This window comes from Plodia interpunctella, chromosome 15, assembly GCF_027563975.2.
Source record: "Plodia interpunctella isolate USDA-ARS_2022_Savannah chromosome 15, ilPloInte3.2, whole genome shotgun sequence".
Taxonomy (NCBI): Eukaryota; Metazoa; Arthropoda; class Insecta; order Lepidoptera; family Pyralidae; genus Plodia; species Plodia interpunctella.
This window is the reverse complement of record NC_071308.1, coordinates 8,252,493-8,278,761: the sequence shown is the minus strand read 5'-3', so window position 1 is coordinate 8,278,761 and position 26,269 is coordinate 8,252,493. Positions and strand designations below refer to the sequence as shown.

Below are 26,269 nucleotides of genomic sequence, written 5' to 3'. Positions count from 1 at the left end.
TATAGGTACGTTTGTCTGTAACAACCCTGTTCGGTTTTCGGCGAATTTTGTTAAAATAAACCAAAAAGTACATTTAGACTTGCTCTTTCCGTGACTGAATAAAAAAACATTTCAAAACAAAATATTGTTTTTTGCAAATAAAAATTGTAATCATCATCATACATTTTTTATTGTAAAACAAAAGACCTCTGTTTGAATATAAAATGTAAAATAAACAGGATTTAAGAATCTAATACCAAATTTCCGATTTCCGTCTGTGTGTCAATTAATATTTACTCGTTTTACAAATACATAGTTTTATCTAAAATCCTACACAGTATATTTCGCAATCTACATACAGTGGATATTAGAGAAAGTTACGACAGATAAATCATTTGTAATCTGTGTGTATACACGTCAAGTTACGTCTCATATAGCTGAACAGCCGACGACCACTACATAAGTTTACGGCTCATTTCCTGGACGTAAAACGGACAAAACGAGGCAGAATAACAGAGCATATCTTATGCCTCATTCAGTGATATAAATGGATCTACGTCATGCGTTTACTGCCTGTATTAAATGGAGTAAATGGACAGTACATTTTATGAGGAAGTTTGAAAGTGAATCACAAGGTTACCATATTATTAATGTATGGTTTAGTTAAGCTACGTTATAATAATTAGGCAAGAATTAGCTTTAAAAACACACGCTTGAAGTGTTATGGACACTTGTCCATACAATTCATGCAGATTTATCAAGATTTGGTAAAAACTCTTCTGAATTAATCGTGCTAAATCTCATTTTCATAGTGAAGCCTAATTTGATAAAAAGCTAAAGTATAAGGTCAATAAGTTTGTAGCTTGACGTCAACAACAACAAATAACTTTATTTGTTAGACAAATCACAAAAACTCCGACTTTAAATATTAATTTCGCTACAACTTTTGAACTGCTGAATCGATTTTGATCAAACATATCTAAGAACCACGGCATAAAAATTAGCTATCAAATAAAAAAAAAAACTGCAACCAAATCGGTTCACTCGTTGATAAGCTACGGTACTACGTACACAGACAGACAGACACACTTAGCGGTCAAACTTATAATACCCCTCTTTTTGCGTCGGGGATTAATAAAATTAGATGAGGAATGCAAGAAGAAGACTAAATATGGTTTGTAAAAGACATTAACAAACGAACACAAATGACTTTCGAATTAATAAGTTTTACTTTCAACTTCTACCATAATTATTCGAAATATCTAAATAGCCATTCAAAGGTACAAAGCGGAGGTCGTTTTCAAAAATGTCGGGGACTTACATAACTTCGTTCATTACCTTTTAATGTTTTTGCGTTTACAAAAGGGAAATATTGAATCCTTTTTCTTGTGAAATCAGCTCACGGGTCACATCAAAATTCTATCTTCTGAGTCTTGGCTCACTACACAATACTTTTATTAGCTGGTTACGAAATCCTAATCAACATCATCCAAGTACACGCTTCTATTTTTTCCCGCCATATCAAACGGTTATGTGCCAGCCTCATCTACCGTTGAATATCGAATTCGATTACTCCTCAACTACCTCGCAAAATCGATTTCTGTCAGTATTTATCACGTCAATAGATTCTATCTGTGGGCTTTAGAGATTTCATCGTTCCAGTACAACGTATTCACATTCCTACTGAATCGTTGCATATGACAATTGTTATGCGGGCGAGTTTAGTCGCATCACTATGTCGATATCGAGTTTTCGAAACTCGATTGAGGGAGACGATTGTGTGGTAATCCCTAGCTCAATGCTCATACTTTGTATGGCAGGACGAATGAGTTTGCAACTGACTTTTAACAATACCTATGTATGTACAACGGGCCAGGTGGAGAATAGAGTGACTATCGGTGGTTGTTTTTCGATCGCATGCCTTGTTGCCTATTCTATATTCGATTTAGCACTCATTTTCACTAGTACCATCCAAAGTTCCATGGTGAAACTACTGATTACTTTGAAATTTGTACAGTTAAAATAAACTTATTATATTTAATGATAAAACTTTCCGAAAATCGCTAAAATCCCATATTAAAATTTTACTTTAGAGAAAACTTAATGAAGCTAGTTCTTCATAAATCCTTGTGCGGGAAAAAGGTTAAGGGTGAGTTGCACCAATCAACTTTGGCGTTGACTTCGACCTGCGCGCCGCTGACGTTTAGACAAGATGACGTGCCTACTTAACAATATTCTGCGCTAAAGTGAACGTCATAGTTGACTACAGTAATCTATTCTATATGCGAAAATAATTAAAATCTCTAACAAGATAGGTGCTATAGATACTGAAAATGACATTTATCTTGACAAACTTGCTCATATTACAAATATTGATCGAATTGATCGAACAAATAATTTTTGTTTAAAAAAAAAAGAGCAAGTAAAAGTAAGTAACGTTTTTTTTCTTCAGACCAAGATATAATTCGCAACACGTCCATGAAATAAAACCGGGCTCGGTCCTTACGATTTTCTGTTCCAGTTACGCACCGCTGACTCTGCACGTGTAGCCTGAAATTCGCTGTCAGCCACTCGCACTTGACCGATTTTGAAACTAAGCGGTATGACGTTGACACGTCTTTTGTGTTGGGAGAACATGTGTCTCGAATGTGGGTTCCATTTAATTAGTAATTAAGAGGAATTCTACGAATCTAGATAATGCTAAACTGTGGTATTACGTAATCTGTGATAATACTGAATATAAAATCTTTCTTTTTTATTGAGTCTGTTTGTACTAATACTGGTTGATACCAGTTTAGATTATGCTAATTTATATCTGACGATTTTTTATTCTAAAGACATCAGACTCGACTTTTACTACGACCACCATATAATGGAAATTAGTCGAATACATACTAATGACATAATCAGTCAACAAATTCAAATTCAAATTCAAATTCAAATCATTTATTCAGAAATTAGACCTTCACAGGCACTTTTTCTCGTCAATCTTTAAATTTATAGTTATTTCTCACAAGCTAGAAACTACTGGCATTTCGGAACGACCACTGCTGAGAAGAAATGCCGAAAGAAACTCATTTGAACAGTGTTGGTCCCTATCATGCCAGATCGGCTTACCATTATTGTTTCTTACAAAAAATATTTTTTTCCTTTTCTTTCTAATAATATATAAAAGTACATAATGTACATAGTCAAAAGGTATATCAAAACAGGTTATGATTGTGATCCGAGTGCTGATTATAATATATATATATATATATCGATGTGAAACACAATTAACTTACATGAAAATATATGAGAAACGAGATGACCAGTTCCCTCTGGCAGCACCCGTTCACGAGTTGACGCATGGGACAGCCATCGCGTAGCTCAACCATAATAGAGGGAACCTCACGACCCGGCCCACGACGCCACCACCAGATTGACCATTTGAGTGAGCATGACACACTCGATTCCCATTGGCAGGTTTCCTCACCATAAATCAAATAAAAAGAAAAAAAAAACCGGTGACACCAATACGTATAGATATGAAAGGGATTCCACTGACAATCTCTTAGTAAAAACAAAAACTAATAAATAAATAAACAAAAACAAATAGATCACTTAACTGGAAGATCCCCTGTTAAGCCCTGGTCTTGTCCTATAACACCAAGTTCACATTGACATTTTTATTAGTGTTGAGAGATGGCTAATGGAAGCCAGCTCTGAAAGTTCCTTATTGGTCCGTGCTCCACGATTAGATGGCGAGACGGGATCAGGGCTGTCTCAATAAAGATATAATTTCACCAATTGTAGGCGGCCATTGCTAAAGGCTCTCTACCCATTAGAACGAATATGTTGATAACATTTTTATTGTTCTTTTGTAATACGCGTTTTAGTACAAAAAGTCTTTCGCATGGGACTAATTCTAAAAAAGACATGTTCAAACAAGTCAAAAATAATTGTAGTTAAACAAATAGGTACCAACACTGTTTGAATGAGTTTCTTTCGGCATTTCTTCTCAGCAGTGGTCGTTCCGAAATGCTAGTAGTTTGTAGCTTTGGTAAACATCATTTAATTTAGATTATGACGTGAAAAAGTGCCTGTGAAGGCCTAATTTCTGAATAAATGATTTGATTTTGATTTTGACAAAATTTGCAATCAAAGGCTTCTTTTTTGCTTTTTATTAGTGAACTAGCGACTTCGTTCCGGCTTCGCTCGGGTAAGACTATACACCTAAACCTTCCACAGGAACCACACTATCTATTAAAAAAACACATCAAAATCCATTGCTTAGTTTTGAAGATCTAAGCATACTTAGGGACAGACAGATAACGAGAAGCGACTTAATTTTATACTATGTAGTGATTTATCGATATTTACCAGATTGTTACTCCTACACATATCACAGTCATCATCTTCCTTACCATTTAAGTGGTCCATATAAGTCTCTATTTTCAGCCATTCCTGGATGGACTGTGGAAGACTAGTGTGCTCCACAGTCCATTCATCTCTCATCATCATATCGAGTGTATTATTGCTAACACTGGTGTCAGATTTTATTCAAGTCGCCTACAAGGCATCTGACATGAGTTTTACGACTACTTACCGCCATCTAGTGGCAGGTAGTCGCATACACACTGGTGAACCAAACTGTCTACCAGTGTGCAGGTTTCCTCACGATGGTTTTCCTTCACCGGAAGCAAGTGGTGATTTATGAAAACTAATATACATGAGTTAGATTGATATACAAACTCATGTGGCACGAATAGGATACGAACCTGATATCTTTCGATCCACAGACGGGCGTTTTAACCATTACACCACCACCGCTTCAAAATCCATTCAACAATCTCTTACTTGGTTTTTCTCTTCTCCAATAATCATTCTTAAAATGATCCTGTACTATATAAATGTAGAAGCAGCTTTAATATGAAACGGAATTTTGAAGACGTCATGGTTTTGCGGTGCAAAGCCTTTTGGATTAGATTGCCAGAGACAATAGAGGGAATCAGCTTCCAAAGTGAATCGCTTTTAAATTAACCAACTTTATTTAATTATGCTATTTAATTGCTTTACGTCAACTATAGAGTTTTGGAACAAAATAAGATATCGAATTACATTAAGCCTCCTTACCTTTTTATTTAAAATGTCTACAACGGATTTATAACTTTAACAATTAGTATCTTCAGGTGGCTTTTGCGGGACATTATTTTTTATCAGTTTTAGACTGTTCATTTTATTTACATATTTAAAAAAAAGCAATTAAGGTTAATTTTTTATTGATTTAATTAGTTCTACTTATAGTTTTAGAATAAATAAATAAATATATTAGGACAAATCACACAGATTGAGTTAGCCCCAAAGTATGCTCGAGACTTGTGTTATGGGATACTAACTCAACGATACTATATTTTATAACAAATACATATATAGATAAACATCCAAGACCCGGGCCAATCAGAAAAAGATCATTTTCCATCATGACCCGACCGGGGATCGAACCCGGGACCTCTAGGTTCAGTGGCAAGAACTTTACCACTTATTTATATTTCAAACGATTTAATTACACAATTGTTAAATTAGCAACATTACAAACTCATGTAGCTTAGAAAAGGTAACTTAGAAATTGTTCCTATAAAATCAATTTGCATCACGTGTCCATTGACAATGATGAATGTGTTGACACCTCATTTATCACATTTTATCAGCCAGTAAAGGGCTTATATTCTAAAACGACTAAAAATATTGAGGGAACACAATTCTGATCAAATATTACATTTACCGTTTGATCTTTTAGATCAAACTGAAGAGTCATGTTCATAAACACCAGATTTAATTCATAATTCGATCCCTAAGTAGGTAAAGTATATAGTTTTAAGACTAAATGTGCAGTATTTTTTCTTCTTTTCATGATATTTCTTACGATAATTTCCAAGAAAAATAAAATAGCAAAAGCAAAATTATAACAAAACCAATTTCACAGTTTTTGAATGTGATTTTCCGCAGTGGATATCCGGACGTAACAATAAATAGAACCAGTAAAAACCGAATTTAACTAGATCCGAAAACTTGGCGCCATATCAAAAGTCAACGGCCCGCGTTCACCAGGGCGTCGTCGACAAGGCAAATAAAAAAATGTCGCGGAACCCGCAGCTTCACCCGCGGCTTCACCCGCTTAAATGCCCACAGGAACATTTTTTTCTTTTTCGTATCAAAATGGATTTGGCATGGTTGAAATTGAATATCCACAGCGCATTTTAAATACACACAGAGTAATCTAGTGTTTTTTCATTGCAAATTTTTATATAGATTTTTTTAATAGTAACTAGAATAAGAAACGAATGTGGTTCCCTGGGAAATTTTAAAGTATCAACACAAGGAGAGTCCAACGGCTTAACGCACGTTTGAAATAGAAGAAAAAAGAGACCTGGAGAAAATACACTTTGGACACCCATCCATTGACTGCCCATTGTGAAAATGTGTTAACTGCAACAATCGCAGGTCAAGCGCTTGACACATCACACCACCGAGCTCCTAAAATAACAACTGGAACAGATATGTATTCCCACAAATCAAATATAATACAAAATAATGAACGCTCATAATCAATCCAAAACAATACAATAGGTACCGGAGTTATAAATAAAATGTCATCCACAAATGTATTGAGTGGGATTGGCTGCGTCGTTGATAAACGACCATACAAACAAAAGAATACCATAAAATAACATAGTTTGTAAGTGACGTGACGGATCCGAAGCGTTGCTAAGGTCGAGTTTCCACTGACAGTGATTATTGGGTAGAAACAAACGATAAAACAACATGTATATTTGTTAGACCCGACTTTCAATAATCATTTCGCTACAATTTTTTGATCCAAAATATCTAAGAACCGCCGCATAAAAAATATCTGTCAAATAAGAAAAACGCATCCAAATCGGTTCACCCGTTGATGTGCCACGTTATTTGACAACACATTTTCAAAAGGTTCCGATTTATAGACACCTGATCATACTATTATTTTTGTAATTAAGATCGTATGTAGCCATTTATCTAATAAAAACGAACTATTTGAAAAATCAATTCTACAGTCTTAGAGTCATAAAACGATTGACACCAAATTAAAGACTAAATTAAAGTCATTCATGAGAGAAATGTTTTCTCCCGAATCGCAAATGAAAAAAAAACCTGTCATTCAATCTCTCTCGCTCCACTATCGGCATTAACCACAAGCGCAATTGCGATAAAACATATTTTGTAAATACCTACTCATGCTTCCTATTACTTAAACCAGATAGCTAGATTCTAGTCTGAAAAAAAAAAAAAATCTGTTTCGAGTATCGGGACCCCTGTAGTCTTAGATGGTGAGTCGTTTGGACCTCGGATGAAAATATTAGAGAGTTTTCCACTTTATCGCTGACAATGGAATGAGATCTTTATATACGGAGTCCTTGCAAGAGGGCAGCTGACATTTTTATGGGCAAGTTAGAACTGCCGACGTCTATTATATAAGATTTAGATGTTTTGTTCTGTGAGCTTGGAATTCGTATTCGCTACTTTGTAACATTTTTATATAAAACGTAGCTATCTGATGTTGAAGTCCAATATATGAATTAATTATTGTTTTATTAACCACGATAAGCAACTAAAATGGTAATGTTATACAGGGTTACTGGTATCAAACACAAAAACCTCCTAAAGACTACTTAGGTATATCAAAACAAGCAAGTTTTAATCTATGACTTTTCGTGATTCGAATTTTTTTTTTTTCATATGAAAAAAATACAATCTAATTTGCGATTCTACACATCTTAACTCTATGTAATAGCCAAGCAATATGAGCCAGTACAGTAGCGTTATGTAGCTTTATTGAACATAGAGTTAACGTTTTATAAAAATGAAATTAAAAGTAAAAAAAAAGGATTTTTTGTTGTATTTATTACTTTTAGACAAAAGTCGTCGAACAAAAGATCTATGTACCTTATGCGCCTTTGGAAGGTTATTCGTTAGATACCAGTAACCCTGTAGAAAGAAGTTAATTGATAATTGTAGCAGATATTACGGGTGAGTTGCACGATCAAATTTGACGTTGATTTTAACCGGCGCGCCGCTGACGTTTAGACAAAATGGCGTACTTTGTGTTTTTCTGCGCACGTTAAAGTTATCGACAAAACGACTGTGCAACCCACCCCAAATTTATGTTATAATTAACAAATGTTGTATTAAAAATTATTTAATATAAACATAATAACTGTAATCGTATCTTTATTATTTCTAATTTCAAATAGGTAACTATAAAAACGATTTTATTTTGTTATCGTCTCGGACGTTAAAATTTCATACATTATTTTACGATCAATAAATTATAGCCCTCACAAATGAATATTTTAAAGCTTTTTCATTTGAAATCCCAACCTAAAAATAAACTTTACATACATAAATCATCAAATGAGAATCTGTGTTCATTTCTCACACTCTATTCAAAGCGAAAAGCTTGAAAAAACATATGAAATTCATCATTTAATTTGGCGCCCTATAAGGGTGAGTGTGTGGGTGGGGCCGTGACGTCACAAGCGACCTTCAGGACGCATCCAGTACTAGGTTATACTGTTTTACATGTATTTTTGAACAAATATTATCCCTGTCTCTTTTTAGTACTCAATATACTAAATATATAAGAACGACACAAAACAGGGAAATATTTTTTTGCCATTGCCTTCTCCATTTCACACAATCAACTTTGGTGCAGGTTTCTTCACGATGTTTTCCTTCACCGGAAGCAGGTGCTGGTCTATAAAAACAGTCGGATTGGTATACAATATATAATCCTATACGTGGGCTCGGCCCACGTTGAATGTGTAGGATTCGAACCTGAGACTTTTCAGTTCACAGGCGTCTTTTAACCATTACACCACCACCACTTTAACAACACCAACGCTTCAACAACTGCTCGAGTATAATACAGTTTAGAGTGGTTCGTATTTATAACACGAAATCAAAATCAAAATCAAAACATTTATTCAGAAATTAGGCCTTCACAGGCACTTTGTCACGTTATATTCTAAATGAAATGATGTTTACCAAAGCTACAAACTACTAGTATTTCGGAACGACCACTGCTGAGAAGAAATGCCGAAAGAAACTCATTCAAACAGTGTTGGTCCCTATTATGCCTATTATACGAGTCGAGTGATAGCGTCCACACACCGCATTAGCTAGTGAAGTAAATATACGAGTAACCTAATTCTAACTATATTTATAAATGTGAAAGTAAGTTTGTTTGTTTATTACTTCTTCACACTTTATCAGCTGAACCAATCTTCTTGAAATTTTGCATACATGTAGCTTGAAGTACGGAGAGGGACATATGGTACCTTTCATGCTGAAATAATAAATCTACCTATGGGTCACCGCGAACAAATTCTGATTTGAAAATAAAGCACCTTTTCTACTGTAAAAATATAAAAAAAAATAATCACCGAGTGTCTGGAAAGTTCCCAGTCCTTTTAACCCCGACTCAACCATTCGAGAAACCTTGATACAGACGTATGATTAGATTTCCGCTAGACTTGTCTCCATTGCGGGTAACAACTATCTTTATGCATTGACTTTGTGTAATGGCTTCCAGTGACCTTTTCTGTTTCAATAATGAGATATATTTCGTTCCTTCACGTATTCGAGACACTTTTAAAAAAAACAAGAATTATAAACAAGTTTATTCGTTTGACAAATTAAAAAAAAACACCCCCGACTTTCATCAATATTCATTTCACTGCAATTTTTTTTCAAAAGCTGAACCGATTTTCATGAAACGTGGCTCACACACTCGGAATGAAATTAACTATGACACAAAAAATAAAACTAAACGAAAATCGGTTCATCCGTTTGGGAGATACGATCTGTCTGTGTCAGACAGATATACAGATACACAGCCAGACACGTTAAACTTATAACACCCCTATTTTTGCGTCGGGGGTAAAAAAATTGGCTGTAATTATTTTTATTATTAGTTTTTTTTAAACTAAAATATTGAAGTCACTCGTATTATACAACTTGTTTTAGAAGAATATTGAAATATAAATAAATAAATATATTAGGATAAATCACACAGATTGACCTAGCCGCAAAGTAAGTTCGAGACTTGTGTAATGGGATACTAACTTAACGATACTATATTTTATAACAAGTACATATATATATAGATAAACATCCAAGACCCCGGCCAATCAGAAAAAGATCATTTTCCATCACGGCCCGACCGGGGATCGAACCCGGGACCTCTCGGTTCAGAGGCAAGCACTTTACCACTGCGCCACCGAGGTCGTCGAAATGAATTATAACTTTTGTAATTTGTTAGTTTTATATTTACACTATTATGTTGTGTACACAAATAAATGACGGTCAATAAAACCAATGAAATATTACAGTCAATGCAGATAAGTAATGTAATAAATAAATAAATAAATATATTAGGACAAATCACACAGATTGAGCTAGCCCCAAAGTAAGTTCGAGACTTGTGTTATGGGATACTAACTCAACGATACTATATTTTATAACAAATACATATATAGATAAACATCCAAGACCCGGGCCAATCAGAAAAAGATCATTTTCCATCATGACTCGACCGGGGATCGAACCCGGGACCTCTCGGTTCAGTGGCAAGAACTTTACCACTGCGCCACCGAGGTCGTCGGTGGCGCAGTGGTAAAGTTCTCATATTTTTTTAGTTATATTTTTTTACACGACTATGTAACTTGAGATATTTTATATTTACACAGTTGTATATACACGGATGATAATATAAAGCAAAAACTCTTTAGAAAAGCATTTGCCTAGATCAACATGCCGAAATCACCAAAGATTTTTTTTTTACCTATTTCTAATAGAGGAGTCGGGCAAATTTATTTAGAAGCTGTTTACTTTACCCTTATCTACCCAAACCTTACTCTCAACAACCTGTTACATTTTAGATAGGTACTTACTACAATACGGTTTTCATTGGATTGATCATAAACGCATTTTTTATATTTGCCAATGGTTTTGACCTCATTTACACACTTGTGAACTCAAATTCACACATGATTAAACCAAGCAATTGAAAAAAAAAAACACAAAAAAAAGTCTTGAAAAACATTCTCCTCTTCTGAGTAATAAATTGAACAAAATTACTACCCGAAAACTTGTTCTAGCGCAAAATAATTTTACCCAACATTCCGGTGTTGTACGGTTAAAATATCTTTGTCGTTTACATTACGGCTCTTATCAGTCAAAATACGACGTAGGGCCGTTTACAGCGGCAATGTATCACGTTGCTGGCATTTTTACGACTCGGCCAGACTTACTGTGGTCTAGCATTGGGAAAATTATATTGTTTTGTTGGATATGTCGGAATCAGTTGTAGTTGTTTCTTGGATTACTGATAAACTAGTGGCGATTTATCCAGATTATATATATATATATATATATATATATATATATATATATATATATATATATATATATATATATATATATATATTATAATCAGTACTCGGATCACAATCATAACCCGTTTTGATATACCTTTTGACTATGTACATTATGTACTTTTATATATTATTAGAAAAAAACATTGTAAGAAACAATGGTAAGATCTGGCATGATAGGAACCAACACTGTTCAAATGAGTTTCTTTCGGCATTTCTTCTCAACAGTGGTCGTTCCGAAATGCCAGTAGTTTGTAGCTTGTGAAAAATAACTATACATATAAAAATTGACGAGAAAAAGTGCCTGCGAAGGTCTAATTTCTGAATAAATGATTCAGAAATTAGATTAATTTGAATTTTGATTTGAATTTGAATTCAATAGTAATTTTAATATAATAATAATCTTAGTACTTTTTATAAAAAAATAAATTATTTCGGAAAGTATGATAACTGTTTTACAATAAACAAATAAAACTTTTCCTAAATTTTCACATCTTCTTACATAAGAGTTATGTATGCTTTTGTCGGTGGGAACATTCTCCACACCTCAATCTTTCACATAACAAGTGAAAATTGTCTTAATAAAACAAAACGTTTTTACCTAAAAGTCAAAGTTACCATTGAACAGATCGCTGGGGAAACCAATATAAAACTGGCAATCATTTCCACGCCACTCAACGTTCTCAAAATAATAATGAGAGAAGGTAAAAACTTCTATAAATATAGACAATCGAAACGGTATCATTTAGCAAAGTTTCCCCCACATCTACGCCATCAAGTTCCACTAAGTTATACTCGAGTTCGTGCTATCATTACGCTCAATCGTGACTGCGTTGATTAATACATCGAAATAAAATAGAGGGTGTTGTTTTTATTTCTCTTTTTTTGCCGTTTCGCCGTGATAAATGGTGGGAATTTTTCTTTTGTTCAGCTACGAGTGCTTGACTGCGTTTTGAAATAAACACTGTTTTGTTTTTACAACTGTAAAAGTAATTTTATTTTGAACTAGAAAATTAAATAATCAATATAATTTGCTGTCATTTTAATATTGGAAAATTTCTGATGTTCTAAGTAAAATGTTGTACGACCGTATATATCATTGTTCACCACAAAAGTAAAAAGTTATCAGATCTCATACAGAGCCAACTCTCAACCTCCATTTACAGAAAGCCAGTTAGGTATATTTTATATATTTTTATATATTATACGGCATATATTGCGGGAGCGACACAAGTAAACAACGCGATCGTCTCATATCAATCACCCGTCCTTTCTTTACTTATTTTGTAAGATTATTCTTATAAGGCTCCTCTATTCAACAACTTATCATATATATTATACTTACATGCTTTTTAAAACTACAATCTAACGAATATATGTGCAACATTTAACTCCATTATTAATAAAAAACATGCGGGTCTAGAAGCAAACGGACGAGTCAGTACAGTCGTGTTGAAATTATCTATTTACTAGACTGAAATTAATAGCCTACTTTTTGTCACACATATGAGTTTTTTCATAAATATCACAGACAGATCAAATTCGTTGGTTTATATTTTGTAATAGCAAGTGTAAAAAGAATTAATGTAACCCATATTTTTCATTAACAAGTGTCTGTTTCTTGAGTTCAATTAAATTTAGCTCCGTTACACTCCGGTGTGAGTGGCGGACGGTCGTGGGCGTCGTAACGCCTAGTATTACTTATTAAAGGCCAGTAGGAAGGCATGTAATTAGGTCGTAACTTGTAAGACGAGACCGTACCGCCGGGGGCTATGGTTTTTAAAGTGATGCCAGGATAAATAATGCAAAGGCGTTGCAATGTCTTGGAAAATAAGCGAGATTAAATTCATGGACACTCGACTTTTGTATCGAATGTACAGTTTGATTTGTTGAACCCAAAGCAAAGCCTGTTTTCAAAGATTACATTTATATATTAAATGACAGGTATTAAATGCGCACATACCTTTTCCCTTTTCGGACCTTGTTCCAAAGTCGCCCAGTGAGCACGGACCTTTGTAACAAGGTCCGAACGTCTAGGAAATAAAAAAAATATGTGCGCATTTAATACCTGTCATTTAATATACAATTATGCAACGTGAAAGTTTCAAAGTAAGATTATATTTCTTTGTATTATTTTACAGACTTTGTGCTATTTTAAAGTCTACAAAGCCGTGTTTGCAGAGCGAGGCCACACTGCTCCGTTGCGCTCCATCGTGACGTGCTTCGTCTACGGTTCAACTCCGTATTCTATGGCGTTACTGTGCAGTGCGTCTTCGTACGTGAATGTAAAACGCTGTGTCTACGTTGACGCGACGTAACGCAGCTGAATCTGTTAGAAGATTATATCTAAAGTTTCAATCGTAATTGACATAAAAGCATTTACCAAAAAAAGTGTGATTTCTTGTTGTTTTTCTTTGAGTATAATGAACATTATATCGAGCTATCTAAATTCACCGCTATAATTATCATTTGACATTATAGATGATGATGCTACAGTGAATTTTCTATTCATTGTTCATCATACTACTGTTATAATATAATATTATGTAGGCTTAAATATATAAATAGAAAAAAGAGGCCTACCAGTAAGACATGGGTCCTCCTTGGTTGTGTCATCGACAAATCGAGACTTACCTGAAAAAAAAAAACAAAATTTTTAAATAATCAGTCAAAAAGTATATTTTTCTAGAATCAGACCTTAGGGTCGGCAATGAGAGCTGAAGATATTTTATAGATAAAAAAAAATCTGTACGCAGCCCCGCGGGCAGTGCATAATAAACAAAATCCAAAAATCCTACAAATATTTTTAATCTGATTAAATCTCATTTCTCGATAACAGAGATTAAGTATAAATAAGTGATAAAGCCTAAAGTATAAAGGAGAGACTTTGTAGACTTTATGCTCTTGTGGGCATACTGTGTTTAAAGTTCAGAAATCTTCAAAAAAGCCGTTTTATATTTGTCACGTTAACGAAGTCAAAAGTTAAGACAGAGCGATATAGATTAGATAGCGAAAATGACAAAATCAATTTTTTTTTTTATTGATCTTCGGAAACAGCTTCAACTTAACCTTTCTTATTATGTGTTCTTCAGTGTCTCTTTCCGAAGAAATGAGATGATTTATTGATGGGATTCATAAATGGTTTTACGACCAGTATTATCAGTAGTGTAGGTCTGTCTGTCTGCACAGGTTTCCTCAGTACTACTACGGAGTAATATTAATAAAAATTACACATCATAATGGTGAGTTGCACCTTCAAATTTAACGTTGATAGTGACGGCGCGCTGCTGACCTTGAGGCAAAATAGTCTATTTGGCGTTTTTCTGCGCATGTTAAAGTTGCCATTAAAGTTATAACACACTCTAAGGCAATGCGTCTTTAATTTTTACTTTTCTGAGGGATTGATGTCTCATCGAGTGACAAGAGAACAAGACGGGAAGTTTTGTCACAAAAACTTGTGAAACTGCGGCTACCCGAGATCTTTTCAAACCTCTTCATAAATCACTTTCTGTTTGACTTTGACCGCTTCTTTTGGAAAAAAAATGTGTCTTATATTTTTTATTATAATAATGAAACGGCAAATTTCAGAATGAAAAATAAATTGCCAAGGATAATTGTAAAAAATTAAAGCTAATATCCAAGTCGACATTTGTGTCTTTCTTTTTAGTTTTCAAAAAGAAAAATCGGAACCCTTATAGGGTCACTTTATTGTCCGTATGTCCGTTTGTCAAGGTCCTTTCTTTCCTGAATGCGTTCACGTTTCAAGTGGAAATTTACATGAGTCATCCGGGTCAATGGTCCCTTGAAGCTGAAAAAAATGAAACTTGCAAGTCAACATATGTGAAAAAAATATATATGACCGATACATTTTTTTAGTTCATAATTGTTACAATCCTACTAATTCTTACTACTTATGTTTTAAATGCGATAGTTTTTGAGGATGTATGTGTGTATGTAACTTTGTTACTCTTTCACGCAAAATCTACTGGACGGATTATTATGAAAATTGGTACATACCCGGGTAGTATATAACCTGGAATAACATAGGGGTAGTCTTTATCCCGAAATTCCCACGCGAGAGAAGTCCCGTGGTGCAATAATGCTAGTATAAAATAAATCTTCTCGGAAGAGGTCGTGATAATTTAATTTGGGCACCCATCCTGTGATCAATTGAAAATATCCATAAAAATACTCCTCAAAAGAATAAACATATAATGATAATTAATAATTTACGCTACCACTAAATTTTATAGTCAAAACCATGATCCTAACTATATTAACTGGTCGAATAATAGTAATTTCTAATTTAATGAACATTAACCACCACATTTAGGTTTGGAAATCAGATCCGATATTTTAATTTCATGAAATTGGTTCGTTCAAATACCACATTCCATTTAGTACTGATTTAGTAATAAGACACATATTTTGCACCTGATTTTAATCTGTTTTGAAATTTGTTACTTTGTTGCTCTGTTTTCACGGTACGATGGGATGTCTACAGATGTCAACCTTATCATATCCTATTCTTTATATCTTCTAATTATAATTTTGCTTTTCATCAAATATTAGTGTCTAACTACTTCGGGTACTCGAATGAAACTCACTTCGGTTTCATTCATTCATTCATCAATTCATTTATTCTAAAAAAGACCAACATTGAAAAACAATAGAATTATCACAATTCGTCGCGTTTGCATATGATGACGCTGCACTCAAATAACACACTCACGGGCAACACGCACCTAAATCACTATAGATGTATAGTGTAGATATTTTTATTGTGCATCAATTTCTATGAAAGTTAATAATGTTCAACAATATACTGCGCAAGTTTAACGCTTAACATTTAGATTCTTAAGCCAAGAGGTTTTCCTCCTATCGGGTTTACGTTTCTCATGGATTTTTCTTGGCATTACGAGCTAGAATACGAAATTCTATATATAAACAACTACAATTTTACGTAGCTGGATATCCTTTTTTTTTGCTAATGGTCAAAATAGTTTTTATATTGTTTAGAAAATAATTCACACTATATATTTTTTATTTTATACTACCATGCAGATAAACAGACGTGCGGCCCAGTTGATGGTAAGTGGTCACCACATGCTTATTATTGCTGAGCCGATTTTGATGAAATTCAAGCAAGTATAAAAAAGAGGCGACATGAAGAAGACTTCACACAGCCTTCGGCACCATTAATTATCAGACCATTGGCACGCATATATCCTAAAACGAATGAACGAATTAAGAATATTTATATTTTCATTTTGTTACAGTTATGTTCGGAATATGGTAGTACATGTGAACGATTATTCGCCCTGTCACTCTTGATGAAAGCCAGGAAATTACCGCATGCATAACACACAAAACAAGCATAATTTACCGATTTTTTTGCGAAATGAGAATATGTTTCTGATATTATTTTGATACCTTCATATTCTTCACTATTGTGGAAAAACAGTTTTTAAGCCCCGATGCAAAAGGAGGGATGTTATAATTTTAACGTGTCTGTCTGTGTGGTATATGTGTATCTGTATATTTGTCTATGGCATCGTAGCTCCCAAACGGATTAACGTTTTCGTGCAGTTTTTTTGTGTCATAGATAATTTTATCCCGAGTGTTCTTAGCTATGTTTCATGATAATCGGTTCAGCCGTTCAAAAGTTGTAGCGAAATGAATATTGAAAGTCATACATAAAATGAAAAATGGCGCTTGCTACTCTACATTAAGTTTCCTGTATTTACTTAGCGTTAAATTCTCAAACTGCTTGCTGACTGACCTCCAAAGTGAGAGGAGGGGAAAAGGAGCAGGAATAGTTTCACAATTCCCAAAAAGGCAATCATGAGAAAGTACGACATTGCGCCATAAACTTTGGACGCGAAACCTAATATCCTCCTAATGGGGACCTTTCCTTGAAGAAACCTTTAAAATTTATAACAAAATATTAGCTCTTTTATGTATTACTTTTTTCGTTTACCACTTGATTGGAAGAGATCAACGTGTAAAATTAGCTGCGGAATTTCGGGGTAAAAAGTACCCTATGTGTTATTTTCAGGTTATATTCTACCAGTGTACCAAATTTATAGCAATCCGTTCAGTTGACGAAAGAGTAGGTAATAAACATACACAAATACATCCTTACAAACTTCCGCGTTTATAATATTAGTAGGTTTGCACATACGGAACCCAAGCTTTGTTTTTATCTCGCTAGGTATCTTTTTTTATCACAGATACTGTTTATTTTAGACACGTGACTGCCTGAATGGTCCAAATGGAGTCACGTGTGTATATGATATTTTTATGGCATGGCAAACAAACATTTTTAACGCATCTCTGACAAAAACCAAGGTTTAGGCGAAAAACCCTATTTACTTGACCCGGCAACAAAAAGACATTAAACTTTTGAAAGTAATATTCTTCTCAAAAATATTTATTTCAAAAATTATATAATTTATTCAAAAATGGCTATTAGTTCAGCAGACGGAATTTTATAAGTTTACTAGCGGCCCGTCCCGGCTTCGCTCGGGTAAAAACATAATAAATTATACAACTAAACGTTCCTCCGGAATCACACTATCTATTGGTGAAGACCGCATGAGAATCCGTGCGTGCCGTTTTTGAGTTTATCGCGAAAAGACAGACAGGCGCGACAGTGGACTTTAATTTATAACAATGTGTGTAACAAAGAATGTAGAGATTTATCTTTTACCATAGAGTAAGCCTCTTAACGATTACTGAGAGTGGAGTCGAAGCGAGAAGAGTTTCTTATCCATAAAGAGAAAATAATGATGGGAAACTCCAAAGTCTAATAAGGCGCAAAAAAAAATTAAGTGTAAATACAGTACAGATAGTCATTTTAACAGTAGAAATTACTGAAAATACTACTATAGGTAGTGATTTTAACACACAAGAATATACTTAGGTAGTAGCTCCATTCAAAAGCAGCTACAACTGTGAAAGTGATAGAAACATCCCACTCTTATTTTACCACAAAGAAACACTGCTATTTGCTGCCTAATTTAAGAACTTCTGAATCGGGTATGCTTAAGCATAACCTCAAATAAATTTGCATACGAAAATAGCGAGGGTTTAAACTGCTCCCGCGTAAATATCGGGAATTTCAAATTCATCACGACCTCACAAAGAAGTTATCGGAGGCGGAAGGATTGGTGTGTAGTATAAGTTAAAAGATACCGAAGCAAATGAAATGAAATAATTTATTCAGAAATTAGACATTCACAGGCACTATTTCTTATAGATTTAAGCTGACCATTGCTAAACTGTGACATTGCTAAACAAAGAAAAAGTGCCTGTGAAGGTCTAATTTCTGAATAAATGATTTGAATTTGAATTTGAATTCAATATTTATTCTCAATTCTCTAGTTCAAATTCAAACATTAAATAAATGAAATATAAATAAATATATTAGGACAAATCACACAGATTGAGCTAGCTCCAAAATAAGTTCTAGACTTGTGTTATGGGATACTAATTCAACGATACTATATTTTATAACAAATACGTATATAGATAAACATCCAAGACGAGTCAATAAGAAAAAGATCATTTTCCATCATGACCCGACCGGGGATCGAACCCGGGACCTTTCGGTTCAGAAGCGAACACTTTACGACTGCGCCACCGAGGTCGTCGAATCCAAAGTCCACAGCTTATAACTTGTATCGCAAAGTTTCGAAGCCGAACTAGACGCGTACAGACTAGGGGAGTCGGCCGACGTGCTAAAAACATGCATTATCTCCAACGTCGAGTTATACCGAAGTTATTGTTATGTAGTGTACTGGATATTGATTTATAGTTTTTGCTTGTTGCCCGCTGAATACCTAATCGGAGAGTTTGTGACTGTTATCTGTTGGTTGTAGTTTTTCCTTTCTTTTCTTTTAAGGATGTTCGAAAATAATACTGGCTGTTAAGATTTTTATATAGAAAGAAATGCTGATGTGATTCTTGCTTGTATGTTTAGTTTTAGATGTGTAAGAATCGACAAGTGTAGTAAGTATATAGTCCTTAAATATATGTACGAGTATATAGACTAAATTTTGTATTGTTAATGCTAAAACTCGTGGTATATCATTAATGTTATAACTCATGGTTGAAGCATTTAATATTAAGGGAAGAGACACACATGGAAAAACGGTGATTAGTATGAATTTCGATGGGTAGAGAGGAAAAGGAAAACTGAAGAGAAGACAAAAGGAGTGTTGTTAGGAAGGAAATGAAAGTTTTAATTGTGATTAAAGATACGATCAATACTGCAAGCAATCGAGATACTTTGGACAACTTCATGAAATTCTTGATTGGAGGAAAAGTCGAAGCTCGTATACGAAAAAAAAAGCCACGAAGGGCTTTCATAGATCAGTTATAAACAAGGGTCGAGTTGTATGGGTAGCTAAAATCGAAGGCAGAGGGTGCTCTATCGACAAGAACAAAGTTTTTATAGACAGTTATGGAAAGACATGAATGTACCTACTTCGTGTAAAATGTGATTTGATTTTTATCCTTTACAAATCTCATTTCGGCTAGAAGAGAGGAGAAAGACGAAGCGAAATCATAAACTATTATAAAGGCATGTATGCCGTTTGAACTGCCACTTGGTCAAGCCAATTTTTTAGCCTTGAGGTGATTCAATTTAAGAAAGGCTTGGATAGATGGTTCTCAGAGCGTTTCGACCGCTGTGGCCGCGCTGTCATTACGATCTGTCAATTTCATGAGGATAATATCATTTCCAAAATCAATCATTCGTAAAATCGACATTACCACAGTACGAATAAATTATTTTAAATTCAGATAGACAAATTCTTGGCTTCGTTAAAATTTGAAAAATTGTAATGACAACGCAGCCGCACCTGTAAAAACGCTCTGAGAAACATACAAATACCTCTTTAGTTTATATGGATATGCCTTTCGAAGCCTTTATTAAATACAATCACATCAAGGTTAAAAAATCGCCTTGACTTGGCAGTTCAAAGATAAGTGAGCAACTGAAAAAGAATAGTTTTCTTTGCTATTTCAAGTCGATATTCGTCAAAGAAATAGGCAATGCTTGAGAGACTAGTGAGGTTTCCCACTTCAACACGTTCCGAAACAGTCAAAGGAGTTTGCTTCTTATTAACATTTTCTTATTAGTATTTATTATCTTTCGTAGGTTTTGTCTGTTGTACAGGAAGACAAATGAGCAGGCCTAGCAATCGACACGTAAGTACGGCTATTTCAAATAAGTATTTAATATTTATTAAGGCTTAAAGTATAATGGAAATAGTGTGTTATCTGGTTTGGTTTATCACAGGATATTTTAAAAAATGGCATAAAAAAATCCCGAGGAGGCCCGATTTAAGGACTTACTACCAAAGTTACAGATTCTAGGGAAAACTTTAAGAAAGTTGCAAATAAAATTTAGTCTCCTTTCGCATCGGCAAAAGCAAGAGCTAGTTGAATATTGTCGTAACTAATGTTTGAGTTGAGAATGCTCAGATGCAAAGTTTCCATTCTAGAGCGCCCATCTAGGTACGGCCGCTCTGCAGTTCGTAATTGAAAATGTTTGTGTTTTTGTTATTACATTGAATGTGTTTTATTTGCAATTTATCAACTTTTCCTAGCATCGCACAAGGTGATATATTTATGTAAATATCTTTTGGAATAAATTGTACAAATGTCAGTAAAAACTACATCAACTGTTACGTGGTTGAGAAAATCTTAGAAGACCGACACGGAAACAGACAGATACGGAGAGTGAATTTGACTTCTATATAACAGTTGGTGTTACGATAGAAGAGTTTGATATGACACTGTTATACAGAAATGTCTCCTGGTTACTTGAGCAAAATATAATAACTATATTGTAGCCTCAGGTCTTTCTAACTCCTTAAATTTCCACGCCAAATAATAACAATGAAATAATTAGCTCCGTTGAAAGAAGGACAAACAAACACTTTTATATTCATAAAATAAATATGGATTCTTGAAACAAAGTGAAAATGTACAAGAAAAAAAAATTATTGACGTAAAATTTTTCCCCCGCATTTTCTGCCACTTTTACAACTGAACCGCCATTAATTATGAACTGATTCACCAATTAATCAGCACAAAGATGGCCATTGTGTGCGGGGGACGTGTGAGAGTCCTCGCGTCACGATCGGTACGGGATTCAATCCCGCTGGCTGTACTTCAAGGTGATGTTCGTGTTCGTTGTCATATTTATACATAAACGCACAACTTCGCTCGGGTAAAACCATAAAATTATACCCATTTATCTATTTCAGGTTCACACTATCTATGGTTATTTCACGACCTTGGTGGTGAAGTGGTAAAGTTCTCGCCACTGAACCGCCTCTCGGTTCGATCCCCGGTCGGGTCATGATGGAAAATGTTCTTTTTCTAATTGGCTCAAGTCTTGGATGTTTATCTATATATGTATTTGTTATAAAATATGGTATCGTTGAGTTAGTATCCCATAGCACAAGTCTCGAACTAACTTTGGAGCTAGCTCAATCAGTGTGATTTGTCCTAATATATTTATTATTATTTGTTAATGTTTTTTTCCCATATAACACAAATTAGGACTAAAAATCGAGAGGCAAGCCATCAATCCATTTTTGGACAACATTGTCGGCTTCGTGGATCCTGACAATGCCGCCTTCAATAGAGTATAATGGGCAGAGGTCAGTGACGTGCCGCATACTTTGGACCTCCCCGCAGGGACACAGAGGACTGTCCGAGAAGTTCAATCTGCACAGCAATTCGGCGCATCTTCCTTGCGAAGTTCGGCACCTATTTATTTGCGTCCAGTACTTTCGCGGAAGATCAAGACCAGGAACTGGCAGGTTGGGGTCGAAGATAAGTTTTGTTAACCGCTTCGATGTTAGTACATCTGTCCAACCATTTTTCCTTAGGGATCTGATCATCCTGACGAACTGTGGAAGCGAAGAGTTGAGTTCAAAAACAATATACAAACAGTAGAATGGAAAATAATCCATCGACAAGAATCTCGTTCTTAAATTTTGTTGTTTGATTGCGATCATACAGACAGACGCGACAGTTTGAGGGTTTCTTTTTATAATATGCAAGGATAATGTTTTTTCAGAAGCTTCGTCTTCTTGAAAATTCGTTAGCATGGGTAATTATTTCGTAGTATTTAAAAACTATTTTTGTTTTGATATTCTTTCCTTAATATTATAAAACAAAAGTCCTCTGCCGCATCTATCTGTGTCTATTCGCGATAAACTCAAAAACTACTGCACGGATTTTCATGCGGTTTTCACCAATAGATAGTATGATTCCTGAGGAAGGTTTAGGTGTATAATTTATTATGTTTTTACCCGAGCGAAGCCAGGACGGACCGCAAGTAAGTTATAAAGAGATAAGTAAAAAGTATAGTGTCCACTATCGATCGCAGGGATCGACGCTCAATGGTTGGGAAGAAACCAGGAAACGCTCAAATAAGAGAGGTATTATATAGAAGCAATATAAACTAACTACTTTGGTAGTAATAGTCCCCATCCTTCCCTTTCTGGTGTTTTAAATTATATAATGATATTTTGAAGCGCTACAACGTTCCTACAAAGTCGCAGGCAGCTGGTGTTTTCACAAGCTATCAACTAGATTAACTCCTTTACATAACCAGGTATTTCTGCTATATTGAACGCGAATATGTATACATATATAAACACCAATGGTTTTCGTTGAGCCTAATATATTTGCAAATGCGTCAATAATTCACACCTTCGTGCGTGAAAGTCATTAACAAAGTTGATAGGTTTTCTGTCGGTATAGAAGAGTATCTTACGAAGTTGATTGATATAGATAGTGTATTAAATTGACAATGCGCAGGACATATTTTTTATGTATTTATTATGACATTATTTATTGGAAAAATAGAAAATATAAAGTTTTTTTTTCATATGTCACAAGGTTTCCGAAAAAATCGCTTATAGCGATAAGGCCGCCATTTGCGCATTTTCTTACACAGACGGCGGCAAACAACTTGAGCATTCGCAGAAGTCTGGTTCTGCTATTTTGAACTCTATTTCAAAGAAGTAAAAAATACGTAAACGTCCATGTTTATTCAAGATAATTTCCGCAAACTGTATATATAACATTTTCTTATTTAGATATGTAACTTAAATATAACACATATTGTATTTTTCATGAAATACCCAGTGAAGCGAAGATCCGTACCAGTCAAAAATGAACGTTTTCCTCTGCGCTAATGTTTAGGCCGCATGTTACCAGCAGGGGATGAAACAAAAAGTCGCAATGCTAACTGTTTCTCACAGCAATCATTTATCAGGATATAACTACTAGGGTGGAATGGAATACATTGGTTTGGACATTTACGCCAGCCGAGTTTTTGTCCTTGCTGGTAGCTGTTGTCAAGCCTGTTTAGTTTTTCTTTAGTTGTATAGTTATTGGTATTTGTTTTTTTGTGGCCAGTAACTTGAACGCTAAACCAAACTTAGCAATAAAGGACTCTGTTTATCTGATTAAAATTACATTAATTGTTGCTGATATTCTGAGTGGAATAGTCGAAACATGATAAAAAAAATGTTTGAAGCTAAAACTTTTTCGCTTCGTCGACATCGCGAAATTTAAATACATCATAATTAAAATAAACGGTAATTAGCGATATAGCCCTTCATACTGCTTCTTTATATTTATACGAAATTAAACTGATTAATTGCTTTCCCATTGAAATGACGTTATAAATAAAATTACAAAAAATATGAAATCTGAAACTCGTAACCATTTGTGCCATTTTCAATTCGAGCGTTCACGAGGATTAATCTTGGGTTTGGATCGCAAAAATTTGCAATTCATAAAATAACAAATTCTAACAAAAAAAAAAATCTGCAAATCACGCCCTCCTAGTCCACAACAAAGAAAACCAACTTTCAATAATCAGAAACTGCAAAAAGTTTTCGAATAAAACCCTACCATGACATCTTTGGGGAACTTGGCTAACGAATTCCGTGACCCTTATTACAATGAGGTAAAGTTCAAATTGAGGGGCACATTGTTCGGAGGTGAGTTGTTCAGGTTTTACTTTCGCTGGCTTTTGTCGACAGAATTTAAGGCGAAGAACACCGTCACACAAGCGCAGTGATTGATAGATTTACATGTTCCTTAAATTTACAACATTAAAATGATTATTTTTCGTCATTAAAATTAATCGACCGAGCGAGCGAAGCGAGCGAGATCTACAAATCAACTTGGGGCAAAAATACATTTTATTGTATGTAATAATATATATATATATATACAAACTCAAATTCATATGATCCCTAAGTTTATACGATTAGAGTTTAACGTGTCTATGATTTTTATATATGTAAACTTTAACCCTTATAATTTACTAGCGTCCCGTCTGGACTTTACACAGGCACAATATAGGTACATGTTATGTAAAAACATTCCTATTAAATCACTGTATGTATTTAAAAATCATAAGTATGTAGTAGTAATGATTAGTATGGAAATGAGTATAAATATATATATAAATATATATATATATATATATATATATATATATATATATATATATATATATATATATATATATATAATATTATTTTTTAAAAAAGGTACGAATATATAGGATGAGAATTAATATATAAAACAAAAATATATACTATCACTCTTTTCACTTTTAAATTGATTAAACCAATTTTGATTGTAAAAAATCAACGTATGTCTTTATGTTTCCTAGAGCGTCTAAAATATATGCCCCATAACATACTAAAACAAAATATTGAGATCGGATCTTATTTTGGAATACATAAACGTTTCCTTTTACGAGTGTCCTTGTTGCTTGAGTTTAGTCCTTGGGCGAATGCGAGGTATACGCTCCCCCTTAAAACCAACCTCCTGTGAAGCAAAAACGCAATCAGATGAATTTGTAACGAGAAAGTAAAGTTTTGGAAATGAAATTGATAACGGGCCCAAACCGTGACTACTCGAGTTATTGAAATGTTTTTTTAATTGCTTTTCTTCGTAATGTAACCTAAAAGTATAAAAAGGTTTAGTAGACTTTACTACTAAATTTTATAGTTTTATTCTTCATAGTCGTATCCTCATGGCTGAGGGTCGTGGTCATTACACTGAAAAAACACACACAACTCTCTTGGCATTATTAATAGAGTGGTTTGCCATTGCCTTCTCCATTTCACACACAAGTTAATAATAATCAACCAGTGTGCAGGTTTCCTCACGATGTTCTCCTTCATCGGAAGCAAGTGGTGGTTGATGAAAACTAATGAGTCAGATTAGTATACAAACTCATGTGGCACGAGTAGGATTCGAACCTGGGACCTTGCGATCCACAGGCGGGCGTCATAACCATTACACCACCACAGCTTATAGTTTTACATACACCGATGAAAAGTAATTCAGCTGTTTCTACTAGCTTTTGTCCGCGATTTTATCCGCGCGTATTTTTCTGCGAAAGGGGAACAAACCTATTATCATACAAATTTTCATCAGGACCCAATGATGACACGAAGATCGTAATTACACAAAGTAAACAGTATATTAGTATACAGTATTGATGTATATAATATGTTTATTGATTGGCTATGATTTTATGAATAACTGACGGTAGATAAAGCCGTGACAAAGCCTAAGGCTGTTTACCATTTACATTTTTTTTGTATAAACGTTAAAACTAAATATAATATTACAATCGTCCACCTGCCTGTAATCCTGCTGTAAGAATACTGTTGTTTCTCTCAGCTATCAAGGCTATTCAATCCTCGCCTCTTACCAAATCGATAAGAACATTAAAAAATTAATCCATATATCTAATTACCCAGTCGGTAGGCGGC

General features: G+C 34.4%; 1 protein-coding gene across 2 annotated transcripts in view; it reads right to left on the bottom strand.

Annotated features, from left to right (window-relative positions):
- nAChRalpha1 (nicotinic Acetylcholine Receptor alpha1) overlaps positions 1-26,269 on the bottom strand; it is a 207,893-nt gene that overhangs the window by 142,966 nt on the left and 38,658 nt on the right. Inside the window, exon 2 of one of the 2 annotated variants that reach the window (XM_053755269.1) lies at positions 14,016-14,066. The exons of the other annotated variant lie outside the window; for it this stretch is intronic. The gene's annotated coding sequence lies outside the window, so the exon portion shown is untranslated. The remainder of the gene's footprint in view (positions 1-14,015; positions 14,067-26,269) is intronic. 2 annotated transcript variants of the gene reach the window in all.